We start from the raw sequence: 25,344 nt of genomic DNA on the forward strand, positions 1-25,344 counted from the left end.
GCTTCTGTGCCCGGCGTTTCCCGGGTGTTTGGATGTGCATGTTGAACAAAAAAAAAAATAAGAAAAAAAAAGTGGTAGTAGGCAGACAAGCTCAAACCCATACCGCGTGATAAAAAACACGTGACGTCTTTGTTGTTGTGCCCATCGCCATACTGGAAGTGACAAACGTTTCATTTAAGGCTATTCCATCGAAAAGATGGGATGACTTTCGAAAATATCGTCGAAAAAAGCGACCCCTCCATGTAGAAAAGTGCCCAGTTGAAGGTGAATTAAATAATGTTTTTAGCCAATTTTTCGATATTTGTCGTCCGAAGAGTCGAGCTTCAAAACGATACTAATCTCGTAAATATTTATCGCCTCTATCGAACGTTTTAGGCAGACGAACATACATACATACGTACATTTAAACAGACAGGTGAGATTTATATTTAAGATGATTACGATATTATAAGATAAAGAAATAACAGCAAAACACTACTACTACTACTACTAATACTACTACTACTACTAATAATAATAATAATATTAATATCTAGCGGGACCTGTGAAAATTCCACAGCGACATCTTTCATATGTAATATATTGCTGCTGGCATTCTGTAGACGATCAATGTGAATGGAGATCCTGCAGTATTATTTTACCTATTTACAATGCCTCCCCACGAGACAGAGTTAGACACCAGGGTCGTTTTTTAACGTGGAGAGAAGGAACAAAAATAAAAAATTGTCTCAGTCGTTAAGGACTGCTCTTTCACCGAAAGAGAACAAGAAATGGAGTACAGCATCTGAAGAACAGATACTTGTAGCCCTTTTGTTAAAACTGTAAAGCATTTAACCAAGTAATCTGATTAATTTAGTGCCAGAATATATCTGATTATTACGGTTTATCACCACTATCTTTATAGGAATCTGTGACATATTTCCATTGTATGGACGCCCGGCACGAACGTAAACTCCACGATATAATTATGCCGTCTTTACACAGAACAGATATTACCCTTGGATCCTAGCCAGAAGACCAAGAAGTTATATTTTAGTTTCACGTATGACCCGAAAGCAACATCATTTTTTTTATATTGTGTCTTTGGGGATTGGGAGATCCTATTTATTAAAAAGTAGGCTAGAAGATAATACCATGCTACAAACATTAAATTACCGTATGTATATTCTAATTTAATGTTCGTAGTATATTATCACCTATCTTTCTATTTAATAAATAGGATATCCCGATGGAAAAAAATTATATTCTGGAAACCGTGACACACATACGTACGTACGTTAAGGTGCGACGGTATTAATATATAGATAATAAGGCCCTGTAAAGTAAAATATAGAAAGGATGTAGGAAATGAAGATTACAAAAAAAAAGTTAGTAGAGCAGTGTAACAGAGCCATTAGAACTGTTAACAGCAGCAGCAGCAGCAGCAGCAGCAGCGTATGACAGCTAGCATAAGCAAATGACCAAGCCGGCTGCGCGAAGTGACATCACAGCGGAAGAAAAACGAGAAAGCAAAAGCAGAGACGAAAAGAGACACATGGCCGAAGGACTGAGTATCACGTGTTCTAGACATGGCTGGAAAATGACAGCGAACAAACCACGTGGGTGACTAGAGCGTCTTAAAAAGACATGGCAGACGATATAAACTAAATCAACTGTTAAAACCATATGTAGTGCGTTGTGGGAAATGCCTAGAATAAATGTATTTTGCTAAAACTGGAAAAATGCTGAGTCAAGTTTCTTTTCTTTTAGTTCATATGCGACTGTCTCTGATATAACGTGTGGGTCAAGTGTTATGATGTAATGACACCGTTGAAGAAGAAGAATAATGATTAGGTTGCAGTAGGAAGAGTCACATAAAGAGGAAAAATGAGGAAAGGAAAGAAAAAAAATAGAAAAAATAAATCAACTTTAGAAAAAAACAGAATATGCGTGCCCACACATTATAGATTAAGTTGTAAAGAGTTTACATGACGCGAGAGCACATAGAAATTCGCATCATTTTTATATGCATATAACGCTGCGAAAGTGTAGAATAAGACTCACTCAAATCAGCAAAAATTAGTGAGACCATAAATGTAAAAAAAAATCAACGCTGGTATGAATCGTCCGGTTTTGAACCCCTACTCCATCGATGTGTCATACTTATTGAATTGATAAATAAATTTATATGCACCAATATATATTTTGAATTAGTGATATTTTTCTTTTTGTACCTAAGCTCCACCTTACATGTTGAGCTTTTTATTATCTCGATAAGTCTTCATTTACAGAATGCATTAATGATCTTTGACCCCCTTATATATATATATATATATATATATATATATATATATATATATATATATATATATATTTATATATATTTATTTGTATTTATATATATATACTAGCCAAAGTACCCGTCGTTTACTGGGTTCAAAAACAGCCTACAGAAAATGGACTCTGATTTATGAAAGCATGATAGGTTATGAAAACGAAGGGTTGTAATGATTCTTGAGTGCTACCTTGCAGTAATGGCGCATTTACAGCGAAACAGTTTTATATACACGAGTCTGTCGCACAGTTAGATAGAGTGCACACACAGAACCGAGCCAGTGAAGTTAGTCGAGTGAAGGGCGGATACATCCCAGGATCTGAGAACAAGGGAGACGTGCAACTCCAGAAACGTGAAGGAGGCGTCAGGAATAAAAATTGAAATAATAACTCGAGTCTCGATTGTTGTTTCTAAGGAAATTTCATGCAGTTTACAGACCGTCAATCAAAAACAAACGATGGAATAGGTATATTCACCCACCTCTCTTTTTGACCTGACTATAATACCCCAGAAAATGTTATCCATATCTTTTGTGCAAAATATTGCATGTTTAAAAGTTTTTATTGTCCATATTTATTATACACACTTATAAAGATATGTGTACGGACACCAGATGATCACAGAGACATGGTTATAGATATATATGCATTAGAGAATCACAGATACTACATTATATAGACGATAACGAACACTAGAGACGAAAACAGACACGTGTATATATATATATATATATATATATATATATATATATATATATATATATATATATATATATATATATACTAGAAAAAGTACCCGTCGTTTGACTGGGTTTAAAAACAGCCTACAGAAAATGGACTCTGATTTATGAAAGTATGATAGGTTATGTAAAGGAAGGTTGTAAAGAGATAGCTTCGAATTTGGGGGTATCAAAACCAAAGCAAAATATGATGAAAGTAAAAATATAATAGATAAACCCCATAATTTATTATACCATACTTGTTCACACTGAAACACTATATCAAAAAACCTTGTTAAACTTTGTGACATATTTCCATTCTATGCGGTCAGGCGCGAACGAACACACCATAATTTTATTATACCATATTTCTTAAAACTGAAACATAATTATCAAAGTATACTTACGCAGATAGATATGAAAAGTCTTTATTAAAGTTTGCGCCTATTTCCATTTTATGGAGGCCAGGCGCGAAGGCAGACCCCACAATTTTATTATACCATCCATATTTAAGTTAAAACATACTTATCAAAGTATTCTGATTGATGTAGATCTATATCAAAAACACGTGTAAAAGTTTTTTATTTATTTATTTTTTATTTCCATACTTTGTGAACCAGGCGCGAACGCAGACCCCCCCCCCCAAATTCTTATGAACCACCGTTCTGCCAGATCAAACATACCCATTCCTGTGTCTCGATACATCTTCTATCATTATATGTAATCAGTTTTTAAAATAGTCAACTATATAGGAGCCTATTCGTGACCACACACACACACACACACACACACACACACACACACACACACACACACACACACACACACACACATTCAGCTTTATATTATAGATATATACATATATATATATAAAACCATATATATACATATACATATATATGAGAATGATGGAAACAATTCGGCGTGTTTCTTTTTATTTCTCCACACACTCAAACAAACACACACACAAATATATATATATATATATATATATATATATATATATATATATATATATATATATATATATATATATATATATATATATATATATATATACAAAAGTCTCCTAATGAAAATTAAATCGTACAGTATAACTAACCGTATACTAAATATAATTAAAGCCTGGTTAGACAATAGGACAATCCAGGTTTTCACTGATGGACGAAAATTTAAAGACCATATATTAATGCGACAGTTCCTTAGGGGCTAATCATTGGAACACTATCATTCCTTATATTCACTGACGACCTCCCAGATAATATTGTTTCTGGAATAGGTATATTTGCTGATGATACAACGCTCTATAACATGCACGATGTAGGACCAGGATGCATGAGGGATGTCATAAATAAAGACAATAGAATTGTTAGAAAATGACAGCAAGATCGTAGGGAAATGGGAGCGTAAATGGAGTGTAATATTTAATGCTAGTAAGACTAAGCTGCTCTTTTAATAATTTTAAGACGCTTACATATCCAGAGATATCCATGACAAATAACACCCTACCTGAGAATTCTTCCTTTAAACTCCTCAGCCTTACATTCACATAAACCAGCGTCTTTTTTTCTTTCCTAATCAAGGTCCAAAATAGTAGTTCTTTACGACTAAGTGATGAAATGCCTTGTTGGGGGTGAAGGTGAATTAAAAATAGCAAATCTTAATTGTGTCTCATCTTTTATAGAAAATCTTTTGTTTTTGTTTTTTCCGTTCGGCTTTTAACACATTTTTGAAAAATTTGAGATCTTTTTAGGTGTGCTCAGCCAAAATACATTCATCAAACTGATTTACGTTACAAGTTTCTGAGCTTCCTGAACTTAAAATGGGATTTATTTCCAGTTTCCAGAATTCTTTATGTCTGTGTAGGAGCCACGTTTCTAATTTTTGATTTTTTAAAAGATTCATTGACTCTGTATATGGGCTTCTTTAAATCAATAGAGTGTCACCTTTCTGGAATACTGTAACTTTCTGTAGGATTATTCCCTCAAGTTGCTTGACTTAATTGGAGCAATTCTTCAGCGTCTGGGTTTCTTTGATTTCAGCTCAACGCCATTTTCTGAGCTTTTTGTCTTCATTAATTTCACGTGAGGTTGCTTTGTCAAGTTTTTTTTATGCATATTTAAGTTGTCTTTTCTAAGGGAATTATTTAACTTCTACATCTGATAATTCGAAAACAATAAGCTTGATCGAAATCTTTCATTTCTGATCCAGTATTGCCATAAATATTCCTAAATATGAAATAATTTTCGTATTGTGGCTGTATTGTCCCCGAACCGAATTGACAAAAAATTGGCGAAACTTTTTATTTGAAAATAGCTTATATCTTTTTAATGTTCATTATTCTTACATTAGATTTATATGTAGTTTTTACATTGAATAATCAGTACATTATTTAAAATCATTCCAAGGTGATAAAAATGAACGGATCGGATAGCTCGGGTTATTTTATATGCTTTTGACATTAACAGAGCCACTCTGTGTTTGCCCTTATTTCCTGAATAGGACATTGAACGCCGGTCATCAATTCCCTATTCCCAATTTCTCTTTTTCTCTCACAAACTGAGAAAATTGGGTTTACTTGCATGTCACTTGTGATCATTCAGCTGGTTTGGGCCGGTCTTATCTGAGAGGTTGAGAGTATCTGATTGACAAAATGTCTGATTGCTTTTTCCGACTGACAGTACAGGTTCCCTAACTCTTTGCTAGTGTTTATAGCTGTTGCTCTATCATTAGTTGTATAATATCTGGATAGTTGTTGTTCCATGTCACGCATGGAAAGAGATCATGCTGCTATCTCTGGTGGGCTTTTACGAGGCCACAACTTTCTAGGTAGGACTCGGTTAATGGACTATTGTGGCGTCAAAACTGGCCCACCTTGTTCAGCATTCACCCTCAACCTGAAATTAAAGAAAAACGTACTGGAATTGCAAAGCAAAAAAAAAAAAAGAAAAAAAAAAGAAATATCAAGATAAAACAAGACAAGCACCCGAACAAAACCAATATAACCCCTCCTAGGAGGCTCGCATTCACAAATATCCGTGGGCTTAAAAGTAATCTAGATTCTTTATGTCTGTGTAGGAGCCACGTTTCTAATTTTTGATTTTTTAAAAGATTCATTGACTCTGTATATGGGCTTCTTTAAATCAATAGAGTGTCACCTTTCTGGAATACTGTAACTTTCTGTAGGATTATTCCCTCAAGTTGCTTGACTTAATTGGAGCAATTCTTCAGCGTCTGGGTTTCTTTGATTTCAGCTCAACGCCATTTTCTGAGCTTTTTGTCTTCATTAATTTCACGTGAGGTTGCTTTGTCAAGTTTTTTTTATGCATATTTAAGTTGTCTTTTCTAAGGGAATTATTTAACTTCTACATCTGATAATTCGAAAACAATAAGCTTGATCGAAATCTTTCATTTACATCTTAGTAAACTCCCTGGATATCTTAGCAATAAGTGAAACAAAGTTACACCCCTCAAGCACCTCTAACTACTTTAACCTAACCCTCTCTTCTGGAAGGACTCTGATAGATATATGTACAGGCTTGGAGTCTATATTCGTAGAACCCTTCCTTAAACTAGAGAGAAACATCTTGAATCAAATGACCCGGTTTTAATGTGTATTTGACTAGCCTTTCATTACTGCGTTATTTATTATATTTTCTTTATCGTTCACCTTCAAGTCAGGACTGTACCCTAATGAGTCATGTCTCTGATAGTATAGATGCAGCACTCTACTTATATAGTAAATGCTAAATGTGTTTGGTGATTTTAATGTTCACCATAAAAATTGGCTTAGTCTCTCAGGTTGCACATATTCACCTGTACGCTCTACTTATAGCTTCTCTAAAACCAACTCTCTCACGCAGACAGTAATGTTCCTAACACCTCTCGGATGATAAACAGGATGGATTTAGTCAATGTCGTTCTACTGCAGATATTTTAAGTCATCTCTAAACGCATATACAATGCACTGGATAAGGCGGGCGAAGCCAGGGCTGCAGTGCTTGATATATTCAAGGCCTTTAACAAAATCTGGCACGAATTACTGCTAATGAAAACTAAGCGTATAAATATAAAATTACCCTTTTTAGACAATAGGACCATCCAAGTTGTCATTGATGGAAGTTAATCTAAAATGCATCACAATATTATTCCTGATATTAGATAACGACTTCCTCGATAATATTGTGACTGAGATGGGTATATTTGCCGAGGATACGGCGCTCTATAACATGGAAGAGGGAGAAATAGATATACATACATGGCAGAATCGTTAACAATGATCTACAGACATGAACGGGGCCTCAAATGGATAATAATATTTAATGCTAGTAAGATTAAGCTGTTCTACTTAAGCAATTACAAGACGCTCTCTCCAATCACCGATAAACATTACAAACAGAACTCTATCTGAGAATTCTTCCTTCGAACTTCTCGGCCCAACATTCACGGGCAATATCAAAACAAATAGATGAGGATATTGCGAAGGCTGCTGCAAAGAGGTGGGTTACATCTATTGAGCTAGAAGACTACTCCCACCTGAGAGTATCCGGTACCTCTACAAGGCCACGATTCGCCTATGTATAGAGCATTGTTACCACAAACTAACATAAAGTTTTTAAAAAATGGAAAAACCCAAGGTAAAAGTTGTAATCCGCACTAACGCTTTTCTAAAAGCCTCCCCACAAAACTGCTCCCACTGCATGCCCCTAAATCACTTTGTAGAATGTAACTATTCATTAGATATATAACCTCTAAAAACTAATCCTGTAACATTAACTAACCAGGCGGGGTCGCAGAAATACCTGGATTAGGACCCAGGCGCGGAGAAAACCATCTCAGGGCTGATGGACCCAGTAGATCTTCCCAGATCACCCGTCTAGGAGAAGGAAAACTCTGAAACTAAACCAAAGGGGAGGGAGGCCTCTCCAGTCTTGGACGACAACCTTCCTAGAGTTGGTGACTCAAACAAATTACCGGTCTGCAAACCGAAATTGCTTAAGGAGTAGATAGGCTCCTTCTTTGCCTATTAGTCAGGCGCAAAGATACTATCACAAGTGAATCAACAAAACACTTAGTGGTAGATCTTGTTTCTTGTCTAGGGCATTGAATGCCGTTCCCCCACTCCCGGAACACATCACCTTTTGTAACTGTGCACTTGGGAGTGCTTGAGTACCACGCATGCCTGTGCAATTAGATTGGGGTGATCTTCTTCTGATGGGCTGAGGGTACCGGATTGACAGTTCCTGGCTGTTGTTTCCGACTGGTAGTACAGGTGCCCTAACTCTTTGGTAGCGCTTAGAGCGGCTGCTTCATCAACAGTTGTATAATATCGGGATGTTTGTAGTGCCATGTCGCGCATGGAAAGGGACCCTGCACTCATCCCCGGTGGGCTTTTCCGATACCACACTCCTAGTTGAAGAAAGGTCAGCTAATGGTATACTTGTGTTGCATGTCTGTTACCCTGCATAACCTCTTGTTCAGCCCCCCCTCACCCAACTGAAACTCTTAAAAAATATGATGACAGTACAATAAAAAAATAAGCTTAAGCCAAGCCTAGGAACAAACAAATCCAACTTGCCTCCTTCCTTTAGGCTTGTGTTCACTAACATCCGTGGGCTTAGAACTAATTTAGGTGATGTTGAAGGATTTCTCATAACAAATACCTCGGATATCTTAGCATTAAGCGAGACTAACCTACACTCCTCCATCCCCTCTAACTACTTTAACATGCCTGGCTATCTCCCACTCTGCCATAAGGACTCTGACAGACATATGCACGGACTTGGAGTCTACATACGTGACACCCTCCCCCTGACTAGAGAAACAAACCTAGAAACGGAGGATCAAGCCTTTATGTGCTTTAGATTAAACATACAACACAACATTAACTACTTTTATTTTCTCTACTGCTCTCCCTCGACCCAGGACTGCACCATAATAAACAAAGTCTCTGACAGCATAGACACGGCACTCTCTCTCGACACTAGCGCACAAGTACATGTATTTGGTGACTTTAATGTTCACCACAAAAACTGGCTTAGATTCTCTACTCACACAGGTGCAGCGGGCAGCACAACACATAGTTTTGCTATATCTCACTCCCTATCACAAATGGTTACGTTTCCAACCCGTTTCCCTGACCAGCAAGAACAACAATCATCACTTCTAGATCTGTTTCTGACTACAGTTCCCGAGGATTGTACAACAAATGCTGACAGCCCACTCGGGAACGCTGACCATGCAGTGATAATGGTGGAAATCGCCCTAAATTCTAGACCCAAAACTGAAGAGCCAGTGCTCAAAACAACCAGATATTATAAAAAGGCTGACTGGTAAGCCATCAGAGATCTTATCAGAGATGCCCCATGGCGAAATAGTCTTTCTCTTCCTGCTGAACAGTGCGCAAGTGAGACCACTGAATGGTTCAAAACAGCAATGGAAGCACATGTTCCCATGCGGAAATTTTATAGCAAGCCCCACTCTCCCCAATGGTTTACTTCGACTTGCGCAACTGCTATTGCTCAAAGGCAGCATGCATACCGCAGATTTAACCGACACAAGTCCAGTTCAAACAAACTGAAGTATATAGAAGCTAGAAGTAACGTTAAGAAAGAAATAGCGACAGCTAAGAGAGAATTTACTGAAACCACTAAAAAACGCATCGAAGCACAAAAATTAGGAAATCGTGACTTCTGGAAAATCTACAACAGTGTAGTAAATAATGGGCAATCAACAATTCTCCCGCTAACCAACAATCACGAGGTTGTTTGCTCAGCAACCGACAAGGCTAATATGCTTGTCAGTCGGTTTGCCTCGAATTCCACACTGGACCCTTACAACCACCCCCTGCCTGACTTTCCTTTGCGGACAGACGCCACGCTAGACGATCTAAAAATCACCCCTGCTCTAGCAGTGTCAGAAATAGCGAATAATTCAACCCCATCTTTCCAAGCTTATAACTCCTCGAAAAATGCAATCCAAGCCCTATTTTTTTTTCAATTAAAGGAGCAAGGACCAAGATTTCATTAAAAAAAACGTGTTTTTTTTTAAAGGTTTTAAACTTCGGACTTTACAGGAAAATTTCTAAAAAACAGTATATTTTTTTTGTTTTAAATTTGAATATATTATGTATTGACCTTTTCTCTTCAATTTGTGAGTAAATAATTATGTACTTATCGGGGTCTAAATTAATTATTATTAGACATTTACAAAATGGGAGGCGTGAATTATTCGACCCCCTGTCTTTCCAAGCTTATAACTCCTCGAAAAATGTGATTCAAGCCTTAATTTTTTTTCAATTAAAGGAGCAAGAACCAAGGTTTCATTAAAAAAACAAAAAAAAACAAACAAAAAACAAATAACGTGGTTTAAAAAAGGTTTTAAACTTCAAACTTTACAGGTAAAATTCTAAAAGAACACTATGTTTTTTTTTAAATTTGAATATATTATGTATTGACCTTTTCTCTTCAATTTGTGAGGAAATTAATTATTTACTTTCGGGTGACTAAATTAATTATTTACTTTTTAATAGACACTTAAAAATTGGGATGGGGGGTTCGTGAATTAAAAAAAAAACGTTTGTCTAAAATATTATAATCGATTTATTGGAAAGAACATAAAATTTCACATTGACTCTGAAAATATCGTAAAAATAGAATCAATAGAAAAATTTTGATAGATTTTTAAAGTTTAAAAATTGAAAAATATTGAGTTCGGAAAATTCATTACTGTTTTAAAAAAAAATATTTCTATTACTTTTAAAACAACTGTAATAGTTTATTTTGGAAGTATAATCCATAAAGAAAATAAATAACCCACTTTTAACAGAGAAATTCCGAGATTTTTATATTTTATTCGCAGTTTCGTGTTAGGGGTGTCAAAAATTCCTACAAAAATTCTGATACTGCTACCCCTGCTCAGGTACACGCTATCATAAAAAACCTTGAGACTTCAAAAGCATGTGGACCTGATCTTATCCCAGCTGTGCTATTAAAATGTGCTCAGCTGAAGTAGCTCCAGTTCTCTCCAAACTTTACAACAAATGCCTTAATGAATCATGCTTTCCGGGCTATTGGAAAACTGCTTCTGTGGTACCAATATTCAAGAATTCTGGCGAAAGAACTGACCCATCAAATTATCGCCCCATTAGCCTCCTCCCACTTTTCGCCAAAATATTTGAGACCATAATTAACCATTCTCTAGTCCATCACCTTACAGATGCTAAACTTCTGACTGACAAACAATATGGATTTAGACAAACCCGTTCCACAGCAGACATCCTCACTGTAATCTCTGAACGTATATACCATTCACTGGACAAAGCGAGGGAGGGCAGAGCGGTAGCTCTAGATATATCTAAGGCTTCTGACAGAGTATGGCACAAGGGTCTCCTCAGGAAAATTAAATCATACGGTATCACTGGTAGAATACTTAACATAATTAAATCCTTCTTAGATAAGAGAAAAATCCAGGTTGTCCTCGACGGTCGTACATCTAAACAGCGTGATATAAATGCGGGAGTGCCTCAGGGGTCTATCCTTGGACCTCTATTGTTCCTAATATTTATTAATGACCTCCCCGACAAAACTGCCTCTGAGATGGGTATATATGCTGATGACACTACACTCTATAACAGACATGACAGGAAAACAAATGAACACATAACTAAAGAAATGGCAAAAACACTAGAGGATAACGTCTTACCTGTAGTGGAATGGGGACATAAATGGATGGTAACATTCAATGCTGCAAAGACTAAACTGGTTTCCTTCAATAATTACAATAAACCTTCTCTGCCACCAATACAATGGCCAGTGACTCCCTGTCTGAGAGTACATCTTTCAAACTGCTTGGCCTAACGTTCACAGGAAACATGAGTTGGAACAATTATATTGAAAACATTGCCATGGCCGCTGCGAAAAAGGTAGGCTCTCTATCGTGCTAGAAAACTACTGACACCTGAAAGTATCCTGTACCTCTATAAGGCCACCATTCGCCCATGTATGGAGTATTGTTGTTACATTTGGGCTGGTGCATCAGCTACTAGTCTCTCGCTCCTAGACAAGGTTAAAAAAAAGAGTCGCCAATCTGATAGGCCCTGAGCTGGCATCTAAGCTTCAGCCTCTGTCCCATCGACGAAACGTTGCATCCCTCTGCCTGTTCTCCAAGTATTTTAATGGTGAATGCTCTGATGAACTGCAGACACTTGTGCCCCCACGACGTAGACACCCTCGACAAACCCGACAGACAGCTAAATCCCACCCCCACACAGTAGAGATTCCTAGATGTAAAAGATCTTTCTACTCCAGTAGTTTCTTCCCCAGAACCGCTAGACTCTGGAAATCCATTCCAGGTTCCTGCTTCCCTAACTGTACTGACATGCAGAAGTTCAAGTGCAACGTGAATCCCAATATAGTGCCCCAGTAGTTGCTGCCCCTGATAGCAGCCCCCTAAACCAATGTGGCAATGTGCCTTGTTTGGGGTGAAAATTTAATAATAATAAAAAACAAAACATGCTGGCTGGTGCCTCTACCACTAGTCTCTCCCTGTTGGATAGGGTCCACAAAAGAGTCTTCAATGTAATAAGTCCCACTTTATCAACTAAGCTCCAAACTCTGTCTCATCACCGCAATGTTGCATCGCTGTACCTGTTTTACAAATATTTTAATGAAATGTGGTCTGATGTAATCGTTTCCCGTGTTCCCCCTTTGGCGTACATACTCCCGACAAACCTGCTTAACAACAAAATCACACTCTTTCACTGGCCCCTAAATGCCAGAAAGTTTTCTACTCTAATAGTTGCTTACCTCGAACAGCTAGACTTGGGAATTCCCTTCCTGATTTCTGTTTCCCTGACTGTACTGATATGTATAAGTTTACATCTAGCGTAAACCTAAACTTCTTGTTAATCTTTCCTAAGCATGGTTCCAAATGCCCCTGTCGTGCAAGTTGCGATGTGTCTTGTTAAGGGGTGAATGTAAATAAGAAAAACACTTGATGTAGTCAAAATTCTTCTTCCTGCCAGGTATTTTTTTCATATCTGCAATTAAAGATAGGCACATAAATCGGAGTAATTCTTTTCAGAAGTTTTGACCGTTATACCTGGAATATATTTCATTTATAACAACGTCATATTAAATAGTTTTGAATTTTTAGATAAGGTATGAATCATTATATTGTTTAGATTAATCGGATAATTGTTCTTATCTTGAGTGTTTTCTGAGTTGCCCCTTTTTTTCCTGACAAAACATAGAGGCGTTTACACCTGACGAAGGTCGTAAGTCACATCGACCGAAACGTTGTGCAGACAACACTCTAGATGAGAACAATTGTCGTATTAATATAAATACTACAGTCATGCGAATACATTATTGAAACTGTGCTATTCAAAAAAATTAATCACATACTATTAGCTTGAGAGGAAAGTTCCTGCGAAATTTTTAATTTTGATTTGATTCGATTATATTTAGAAACAAAAAAAACTTTACGTTGTACCTATTTACAATGCCTCCCCACGGGACAGAGTTAGACACCAGGGTCGTTTTTTTTTAATGTGGAGAAAAGGTACAAAAATAAAAATTGTCTCAGTCGTGAAGGATTTCTCCTCCACTGAAAGAGAACGAGAAATGGAAGCGCCGTATCTGAAGAACAGATACTACACTTTGAGATATTAAATCTTTTATTCATGTTAAAAATACAGTCAAAATCAACGATTAACAAAAAACTTAGGCACATGGCCAACTCAAAAGGAGGGATTGTGGGGGTCGTTGGTCATCCTTGTCACTCCAGAACTAAACAAAATCAAAAGTTTCTCCCAGGTAGTATCTTCTTTCACCATAATACCGCATTCAGCCTTTCATATTGAGGGACGCCCTACTTAACTCCCGACCAAATGGCCAAGTAACTTTACTTTGTATATCTTCATAAAATGCGTTTATTTTTTCGCTTTATATAATCGTTTTAAAACAATTATGCCTTCTTTTCAGAACTTTGAATACAAGATACAAAAAGAAACACGTTTCGCAGACGTTCCTTATTTCAATTCAAGCTACGATGAAAAGCTGCTGAAACAGTTCGCGCTATATTCGAAGCATTTGGCCCATAAACCCCTACTGGACGCACAGCATAATGGTGGTTTAAGAAATTCATCATTACCAGAACGCAATATTTTTATGGTAATAGTATAAGTACACTAGTTTTGCACCAGCGACATTGTTTTAATTCTGATGGTGCAAATTTCGATCAATTAAGTTTTATTTGAACCGAGATATGTTCATCTGAATTTAAAAGTGAAAAGCCGCAATAACTTTCTTGTCAACCTGATGCATTTTGCCTTTAAAGATCGAATACAAATACGAGATGGAAAGATAAAATTGTCGCCATAGAAAAGACGACATGACTCCGTTTCCGTTTCATAAAAACCGATTTTCTTTTTTTTTTTTTGCGGCAGACCATTTACTAATTGGCCAGTTGTGTACAAATCCCAAGAGCGAAAGGAGCCTTCTATCATGTCTGAAAGTGGCACAATGTCCGATAAGCGAGATCTGAGATACACCACTGCACAACTCATGCTCTCTACCGATCCAATTTTGACCATAGGACCATTGCCAGCACCCTTAAAATGCAAATCCAGACGGTTCAACGCTTAGGGCACATCTTAAAAAAGGTTTCGACCAGGATTATCGTCTTTAGTGTGGTATCGAGTGAGAACCACATCATGTTACCTCACATCTTCGAAGTCGGCTTGAAAGTCAACACCAAAGTGTACCTAAATGTGCTGAAGATTGTGGTTATCCCCTCGTGCAATCAATTGGGTGCTGGCAGATCCTAAGTGTGGCAGCAGGATTCGTCACCGGCCCACAAGTCCAAAAAGACCCAGGCTTGGCTTCAGAAAAAAATGCTACGATTTTGTACTCTCTCTCACTGGCCCGCTCTCTCCTAACCTGAACCCACTGGACTACTTCGTTTGGTCATACGTCGAAATCATCACGAACATGACCCCCCTCCCACAATACCAAAGCCAGCCTGATCACCGCCATCCGCCGAGTATTCGCCAAGCTTCTCCGGCGCTTGTGGAAAAGGCATGCTCCCAGTTCCGGACCTTATCGAAGCGGCGATTAAGGCTTATGGCGGTAACATTGAATAGATGTTAGCTCTACTTGATAATCAAGTTACCTGAGTAAAGTTTTAAAATAAAGCTGTAGTTTTGGTTTCATTAGGGAAACAAATTTATCGTTCCACCCTGTATATAAGTTAAACAATCCTTCATGGATTTTTATTGACACAGCTACAATGTGACGTGTAATTAGTAAAGATCAAATATGTTCAGCTATAGTTAGTGTATTGGAGACTAGGATCAACAGCGCATTGTTATTCTACTTAGTTGCACTCAACCTTGTATTATATTAAGAACATTTGGAGCATTAGCCCTGTACTGTATCTTTTTAACCGTAGAGCCACCGAACCGCCGGCTACCTTGAAACATGCTTACTAAATCTCGATAAACACATAACAAATGGAACGTGCTACGTAACCAGCCGGTGTTGCCAGTACATCCAAATTGAGACGTATGTGCTAACCAGCCCTACCTTTCCAATCTCGCGTTGATCGCCCCAGATGCAGAATAGAGAGGCGCAAAACTTGGGTGTTTACAATCTAGACGGATTTCTGCGCAGCTATCGTCGTGGTCTGGGTCGACTGAAGAGGATTTTGGCGGGCAGGGCTTAGCAGGCGGGAGTGTTTATACAATAGCGCCGTCTATTTAGTCTGTACCGAATTTATTTAGATTAAACCTTTCTCTCCCATTCTCTCTCTCTCTCTCTATCTCTATATTCTCACACTCTCTATTATTTCATCCAGTTTCGCTTCTATACTCTCACTGCGACATTCACACTCACTCACCCACTATGTCTCAATCTGTCTGTCTCTCTCTCTCCCTCAGCGTAACACTTACTATTTCACTTACTCACCTCCTTTTAGTTCACTATTTATCTCCCTCGCATTCTCTCCCTTTCTCTCTCTCTCTCTCTCTCTCTCTCTCTCTATATATATATATATATATATATATATATATATATACATATATAAATAACTGACAAAAGTCTATATTCCATATTTCAAGATGTTGACCATCTTACCTTTTATTTCTTTAATTACGTTGAGATGTACAACGCTTAACATCACCTGTTTCGTAGCGCAAAATCATTCATACATGTATTATGACGATTATATAATTTATTTCGGCCTTAACAAATTAATAAATTAAATATTTAACATAATAATTGCATAAATGATCTTGCGCTACGAAACAGATGCTGTTAAGAATTTTGCATCTGCACGTACTTAAGGAAACAAAAGCTAAGATGGTCTTCATATTGAAATTTGGAATATAGACGTTTGCCATTTATTTAAACATGCTCTGTAGTAACATTGAGCTTCATAAGTTAAAGGACTACTATAAATAAAATGTGAAATACAACTAAATAACATATTTCCCTATAAATATACGTCTATGAATATATCCACATAAATATATGGAAAAAAGATACAATATTTTATGTATCGATTTTCAGTATTCACTTCAGCAATGTTCAAGAAACTAGTAGATGGTTTTAAGTTATGAAAATACACATGACAATTGGGCACCAGTAATTTTTCTAGGAAATAAAGATCGATCAAATCTTATGTGATTCAATAATTGTCCATTTTTAGTGAAAACATGGGTAACAAAGATTTTGATTGATTAGATAGCAAATTTAACACCACCTATATATATATATATATATATATATATATATATAGAGAGAGAGAGAGAGAGAGAGAGAGAGAGACAGACAGACAGACAGACAGACAGAGAGACAGAGAGCAGTTCAGCCCCGCTTTGCTCGGGCCCTATGTACTGTTGGTAACTTGCCCTACGTGTGAATACACTTTACGTAAGATTTCAAATGTTTAGACCGAAATTTGTCTAAGTAATTTCGTAGAGAACGCAGAGGTCATTGTTTAAAATTTGACCCCAATTTTGATCCCTTAATATTTATCATTTTGGTCTCAAATCAAAATACAAAGTTTTACCCGTGTTTAAGTTACCTATATCTAAAATTTCAAAATTGGCGGAGGAATTTGGTAGAATCTGCGAAGATCAACTCTTTCAACTTTGACCTTTTAGCAGCAAAATTATCGCCCAAAAACTGATTAAAAGGCTTGCTGTATGTCTGAATACCCGTTATGTATAAATTTCAAATGTTTAGACCCAAAATTAGCTGAGTAGTTTGCTAGACACTGCAAAAGTAAAATCCTTTGAATTTTGACCCCTTGGCAGCCAAATTCTCGACTCAAACTGATTAAAAAGCTTGCCTTATCTCTGAATACCCATTATGTAAAATTCTTGGGAGTTCCCCATGGTATCTTTTAAGGCTAATAAAAACACTATTTTTACACTATTTTACCCTATTTGTTGAAATTTTTCTGTGTATGTCTATTTAGCAGTTTTGCATAGTGCTGAACTCAAATAAAAATATCTTAAGTCTTTGGGAACTTTAGTGGCTAACCTGCAAATGATGGACTTAGTCATTTTTTTTTTTTTGCATAGTGCAGAACATAAATTTACATATGTTAAAACCTAAAACTGCATCGTTTGTTCATTTTCACCAGGATTTGACGTCCCCTGGGGACTTTGGGGGCTAAATGGGGAGCGGGGCAAATACTGAACTTCATCATTTTTCATGCCTCTTTCACTGTGCACTAACAGAGGACCATGGATTCTCCATTTGTTAACTATGAATGCACATACGTATATAGACACATATACATGTATATCTTTCGTATATACGAGGGTCATTCTAATAGCAAAGCCTCCTATTTTTTACTCAAAAGACAAACGTGAGTAGTACCATTAAAACAGGTGACATTTTGTGTTCCAGAATATATTTTTCTACATAATCATTAATATTGTCAGTGTGCTATTGGCAGGAATTCAATAACTCATCCATGCTTCTGATACACGTCTATTACACAGGTTGGTTTATTAGAGTTAGATACCGTAAATATCTCTAACAGAGAGATGAAACTTTCTGGTCATAAATGCCTTAATTCTATCAGCATTACAATGCAGGTTGCAGTCCCCTTACATTCATTTCGGCGGAATAAAACTTAGGAGGCACTACTGGTGGAATTCACCTTATTTGGTTATTGTACGTGTTATTGTACTGTTTAAACGTTGTCTTAAAAAGAATTGCTTCCCATAACCCTGGAAAATCTCACCAGTATGCCCTGTATTTAAGAATTCAGGTGATCGCTCATCTCCCTCTCAATACAGACCAATAAGTCTCCTGTACGTCATGAGTAAGTTGGTGGAATCTGTGTTAAATAGAGAAATGGAAATCCATCTGTAAATAAATAACCCCTCTTCTCTTGAACGCTAACAATCTACTCCTTCCAACCTATCCGCCACTAAACTCCCACATTGCTCCGCATCTGTAGTGGAATCGCTAACTTCCAGCCCCTTATCCCTCACATGCAAACTGTTTTAATAGCCATCACTAAACATCTATACATTTCTACCTCTAAGGCATGCATTACAGCTCATTCCTATCCAGTAAGGGACTTAACAGCCTATGCACACAAAGGCAGGTACTTAACAGCCAAAGTACCCAGAAACAAAGCGATATGCACTACACAACTGTCTCCTCGAGTTTTGCAACGATTAATTACGTTATTGAAACGACACTCCTTGTTATGCAAAACGCCCCATGACTCTTACTAAAAAATACCTACAACTTCAACTCTATTCGCACCTACTGAAAACCTGCCCATATATCTATTCACCTAATTACGCATGACTCAAAACTTGCTGTCTTATCCATGCTATATTGCACTTACATCTTAACCCTCCTATCATCTAAAATAGCTCGGGCACAACTCGTAGCTCAATTCTTAATACCTACTCATACTGTAACACTATACTAGACCTAAGCTAACATTAATAAAATAAAATAAAGGGTAAGACTAAAATCACATTATCTCCTCCCTAACAAGCCCTCTTACAAACATAGACGCTTACACTGCATGAACTTCACCCACCCCCTTTATCCATTAAAAAGTAAATAGCATGTCCCTAAATCACTTTGAGGAGTGTAACTAATCAATAGAGATATAATCCCCCACAAACTAACCCAGTAACACTAACAACGCGGGGTCGCAGAAATACCTGGATTAGAACCTGGGCGCGGAGAAAACCCCCTTAGGGCTGACGGACCCAGTAGGTCTTCCCAGATCATCCGTCTAGGAGAAGGAAAACTCTGAAACTAAACCAAAGGGGAGAGAGGCCTCTTCAGTCTTGGATGACAACCTTCCTAGAGCTGGTGACTCAAACAAATTCACCGGTTTGCAAACCTAAATTGCTTAAGGAGTAGATAGGCTCTGTCTATCGCCCGGCTTCCATACTCCTTCTTTGCCTATTAGTCAAGCGCAGAGACACTATCTCAGTGATTCGACAGAAACACCCAGCGGTAGATCTTGTTTCCTGGCTAGGGCAATGCACGCCGTTCTTCCCCATTCCCAGCATGCCCCACCCCTAAAACTGAACATTTGGGAGTGCTTGAGTATAAGATATGCCTGAGCGATTAGATTGGGTTGACCTTCTTCTAAAGGGTTGAGGGTACCGGATTGATAGTTCCTGGCTGCTGTTCCCGACTGGTAGTACAGGTGCCCTAACTCTTTGGTAGCGCTTAGAGCGGCTGCTCCATCAACAGTTGAATAATATCGGGTTGTTTGCAGTGCCATGACGCGCATGGAAAGGGACCCTGCACTCATCCCCGGTGGGCTTTCCTGAGGCCACAATCCTAATTGGAGAAAGGTCAGCTGATGGTCTACTTGTGATGCATGTCTGAAGCTCAGCATAACCTCTTGTTCAGCCCCCCTTACCGAAACTCTAAAAAAAAAAATATGACGACAGTACAATCTAAAAATAAGCTTAAACCAGGATCAGGGACAAACAAATTCAACTTGCCTCCTCCCTTGAGGCTCTCATTCACAAATATCCGTGGGCTTAGAACTAACTTAGCTGATGTTGAAGCATTTCTCTTAACAAATACCCCGGATATCTTAGCACTAAGTGAGACTAACCTACACTCCTCCATTCCCTCTAACCACTTTAACATGCCTGGATATCTCCCACTCTGCTGTAAGGACTCTGACAGACATATGCACGGACTTGGAGTTTACATTCGTAATACCCTTCCCTTGACTAGAGAAACAAACCTAGAAACAGATGATCAAGCCTTTATGCGCTTTAGACTAAACGTGCAACACAGTATTAGCTACTATTATTTTCTCTACCGCTCTCCCTCGACTCAGGACTGCTCCATAATAAACAAAGTATCTGACAGCATAGACACGGCACTGTCCCTCGACACTAGCGCACAAATACATGTGTTTGGTGACTTTAATGTCCACCACAAAAACTGGCTTGGATTCTCTACTCACACAGATGCAGCGGGCAGCACAACCCATAGCTTCGCTATATCTCACTCCCTATCACAAATTGTTACGTTTCCAACCCGTTTCTCTGACCAGGAAGAACAACACGCATCACTTCTAGATCTGTTTTTGACCACAGTTCCCGATGACTGCATAACGAAGGCCCACAGCCCACTCGGGAACGCTGATCATGCAGTGATAATGGTTGAAATTGTCCTAAACTCTAGACTCAAAACTGGGGAGCCAGTGCTCAAAACAACGAGATATTATAATAAGGCTGACTGGGAAGCCATCAGGGAACTAATTAGAGATGCTCCATGGAAAAATATTTTCTCTCTCCCTGCTGAACAATGTGCAAACGAGACCACTGACTGGTTCAAAACTGCAATCGAAGCGCATGTTCCCATGCGGAAATTTTATAGTAAGCCCCACTCTCCCCAATGGTTTACGTCGACTTGTGCAACTGCCATTACTCAAAAGCAGCATGCATACCGTAGGTTTAACCGACATAAGTCCAGTTCAAACAGACTAAAGTATATAGAAGCTAGAAATAACGTTAAGAAAGAAATAGCGACAGCTAAGAGAGAATTTACGGAAACCACTAAAAAGAGCATCGAAGCACAAAAACTAGGAACTCGAGACTTCTGGAAAATCTACAACAGTGTAGTAAATAATGGGCAATCAACAATTCCCCCACTAACCAACAATCACGAGGTTGTCTCCCCAGCAACCGACAAGGCTAACATGCTTGCCAGTCGGTTTGCCTCAAACTCCACACTGGACCCTTCCAACCACCCCCTACCTGACTTTCCTATGCGGACAGACGCCACACTAGAAGATCTGAAAACCACCCCTGCTCAGGTGCATGCTATCATAAAAAACCTTGACACCTCAAAAGCATGTGGACCCGATCTTATCCCAGCTGTGCTATTAAAAAAGTGCTCAGCCGAAGTAGCTCCAGTTCTCTCCAAACTCTACAACAAATGTCTTAATGAAGCTTGCTTTCCGGGCTGTTGGAAAACTGCTTCTGTTGTACCAGTATTCAAGAATTCTGGCGAAAGAACTGACCCATCAAATTATCGCCCCATTAGCCTCCTCCCACTTTTTGCCAAAATATTTGAGACCATAATTAACCATGCTCTAGTCCATCATCTTACAGATGCTAAACTACTGACTGACAAACAATATGGATTTAGACAAGCCCGTTCCACAGCAGACCTCCTCACTGTGATCTCTGAACGTATATACCATTCACTGGACAAAGCGAGGGAAGGCAGAGCGGTAGCTCTAGATATATCTAAGGCTTTTGACAGGGTATGGCATGAGGGTCTCCTCAGTAAAATCATATCATACGGTATCACTGGTAGAATACTTAACATAATTAAATCCTTCTTAGATAAGAGAACAATCCAGGTAGTCCTCGACGGTCGCACATCTAAACAATATGATATAAATGCGGGAGTGCCCCAGGGTTCTATCCTTGGACCTCTATTGTTCCTGATATTCATAAATGACCTCCCCGACAACATTGCCTCTGAGATGGGTATATATGCTGATGACACTACACTCTATGGCAGACACGACAGGAAGATGAATGAACACATTTCTAAAGAAATGGCAGAAACACTAGAGGAAGACCTCCAATCTGTAGTGGAATGGGGACAAAAGTGGTTGGTCGCGTTCAATGCTGCCAAGACTAAACTAGTTTCATTCAATAATTACAAGAAACCCTCTCTACCACCCATAGCAATGGCCAACGACTCTTTATCTGAGAGTCCATCTTTCAAACTCCTTGGCCTAACGTTCACAGGAAACATGAGTTGGAACAATTACATTGAAGGCATTGCCAGGGCCGCTGCAAGAAAGGTAGGCTCTCTCTACCGTGCTAGAAAACTACTAACACCCGAAAGTATCCTGTACCTCTATAAGGCCACCATTCGCCCATGTATGGAGTATTGTTGTTACATTTGGGCTGGTGCATCTTCTACTAGTCTCTCGCTCCTTGACAAGGTTCAAAAGAGAGTCGCAAACCTGATAGGCCCTGAACTGGCATCTAAGCTTCAGCCTCTGTCCCATCGACGAAATGTTGCATCCCTCTGCCTTTTCTACAAGTATTTTAGTGGTGAATGCTCTGACGAACTGCAATTACTTGTGCCCCCACGACGCTAGCACCCTCGACAAACCCGACAGGCTACTAGATCCCACCCCCACACTGTAGAGATCCCTAGATGTAAAAGATCTTTTTACTCCAATAGTTTCTTCCCCAGAACCGCAAGACTCTGGAATTCCATTTCAGGTCCCTGCTTCCCCAACAGTACTGACGTGCAGAAGTTCAAGTGTAACGTGAACCGACACCTTGCTGCCCAAATCCCTACATAGTACCCCAGTAGTTTTGCCCCTGATAGTAGCCCCCTACACCAAAGTAGCAATTTGCCTTGTTTGGGGTGAAAATGTAATAAAAAAAAAAAAACATCTCAGCAAAAATAACCTTCTTAGTAACATGCAATATGGTTTAAGTTCTGCTAAATCTACAGCAGATGTGCTTACAGTTATATTTCATAGGATTATCGAATCTCTCGACGGAGGCAACCTTTCTAGGGCAATCGTTCTTGACATATCAAATCCCTTTGATAGGGTATGGTATAGAGATTTACTTCATAAGATCTCCAACTATGGTATAGCTGGAAATGTCTTCTCAATTATTAAATCATTTCTCACTGATAGGTTCATAAGAGTAGTAGTTGATGGGTAGAAATTAGAAACTCACAGTATTAATGCTGGAGTCCCTCAGGGGTCCATCCTGAGCCCAACTCTCTTCCTGATCTACAGTATATACTACTACAATATAGTTGTCCTGAAATCCAACCTAAACAAGTTCTTGATTAGCCGTTCCACTTAAGTCAAGAAATTTACCGAATTTCCATTACTAACGATTACTATATTGTCCAATTGCCTACTGTACACTCTTAACTCTTATCCTCGAATTATCTCTGGGCCTTGATAAGTGGTTATGCCTATGTAAAAAATACAAAAAAACATCTGCTGTAATAAAGTCGTCAGTTTGTTTATTCACAATTTAATTAATACATACAAAACATACACTGTTTCACAAATTAATTTTCATATAGAAAACAGAATTATATACGTTTTCCCCAGCGTGAGTTCTATGGATAGATCTACATTCAATGAGTACCCTCATTTACATATTGCATTAAGAAAAAATTATTTAATAATTAGCACGATGTTAATAATTTTTTGTTGTAATAGAATCGTCTTAAGTATTATATCTATCTATCTATCCATCTATTTATAAAAGTGAACGTGTCTGTGTGTCTGTCTGTTTTTGTGTGTGTGTGTGTCTGTGTATGTTTGTGTGTGTGTGTGTGTGTGTGTGTGTGTGTACATTTCCCTACGCAATAACTTTGTCAAGTGTTAGTCTAAAGACTCGAAATTTGATATACAGGGTACTGAGATTTGGGAAAATCTATCTGATCGGTTTTCGGCCAGAAATGTGGCTGTTAAGGGGTCTATGTTCAACAATTTGACTTTTGAGAACTCTGCAAAACTCCTCTGATAATTTTGGATCCAAACACTTGAAATTTTAGATATAGGTTCCTTGGACATGGATCTAACTTAATAATTTGATTTGAGACCAAGACAATAAATGCTAAGGGGTCATAATAGGGATCAAAGTTAAAAAAAATTGACCGTTTTTTTTTGTTGCTCAGCATACACCGCCAAACACCCGAGCAACGCCGGGCACCCATGCTAGTATATCTATAAAAGTGAAATTGTCTGTGTGTCTGTCTTTCTGTGTACATTCCCTTCCAAATTATTCTGTACATTTTCAGTCTACAGACGCGAAATTTGACATAAGGTATATTTAAAATTCGGGAAAATCTTTTTAATCAGTTTTCGGCCAGAAATTCGGCTGTCAAGGGGTCCAAGTTAAATGAAAACTCTATCAAACTAATCTGCCAATTTTTAATCTAAACATTTGAAATTTTAGATGTAGGTTCCTTGAACATGGATTAATTTTTATAATTTGATTTGAGCCCAAAACAATTAATGTTAAGAGGTAAAATTAGAGTATAAGTAAAAAAAAAAAAAAAATGATGACCTCTCAGCCAAACATTTGCAACTTTACATAATGTGTATTCAGAGATTAGGCAAGACTTTAACCGGATTTGGCCAAAATTTTGACTGCAAAGGGGTCAAAGTTCAAAAGATTTTACCTTTGTGGTCTCTAGCAAACTATTCAGCAAAATTAGGTTTCTAAACATTTGAAATTTCACATAAAGTGTATTCAGACATGCAGCAAGCTTTTTAATCAGTTTTTGGGCTTCAAAGAGGTCTAAGTTGAAAGAGTTGGCCTTTGCAGACTCTACAAAATTCCTTTGCCAATCTTTGCTCCAAGCACTTGAAATTTTATATGTAGGTTTCCTAGACATGAGTCAAACTTTTTAGTATATATATATATATATATATATATATATATATATATATATATATATATATATATAGTAAGTTACAAAATATATATGGCGATTAAGCTACACTGAATATTCCGCGTTTCATCCACTCTAGGACTCTTCAAGCTTATAAGCTTGAAGAGTCCTAGAGTGGATTAAATGCGGAATATTCAGTGTAGCTTAAACGCCATATATATTTTATAACTTACTAACTAGCTCTACCTATGTATTGAGCACTTTTGAAGTAAATACTTAAAGTTTACGCATAAATTTATACTAGCGTATATTAATTTTATGTGAGTAAATGAAGTAGTTATATATATATATATATATATATATATATATATATATATATATATATA

The sequence above is a fragment of the Euprymna scolopes genome, chromosome 22, assembly GCF_053919585.1.
Source record: "Euprymna scolopes isolate OS-2025 chromosome 22, ASM5391958v1, whole genome shotgun sequence".
NCBI classification, from domain to species: domain Eukaryota; kingdom Metazoa; phylum Mollusca; class Cephalopoda; order Sepiida; family Sepiolidae; genus Euprymna; species Euprymna scolopes.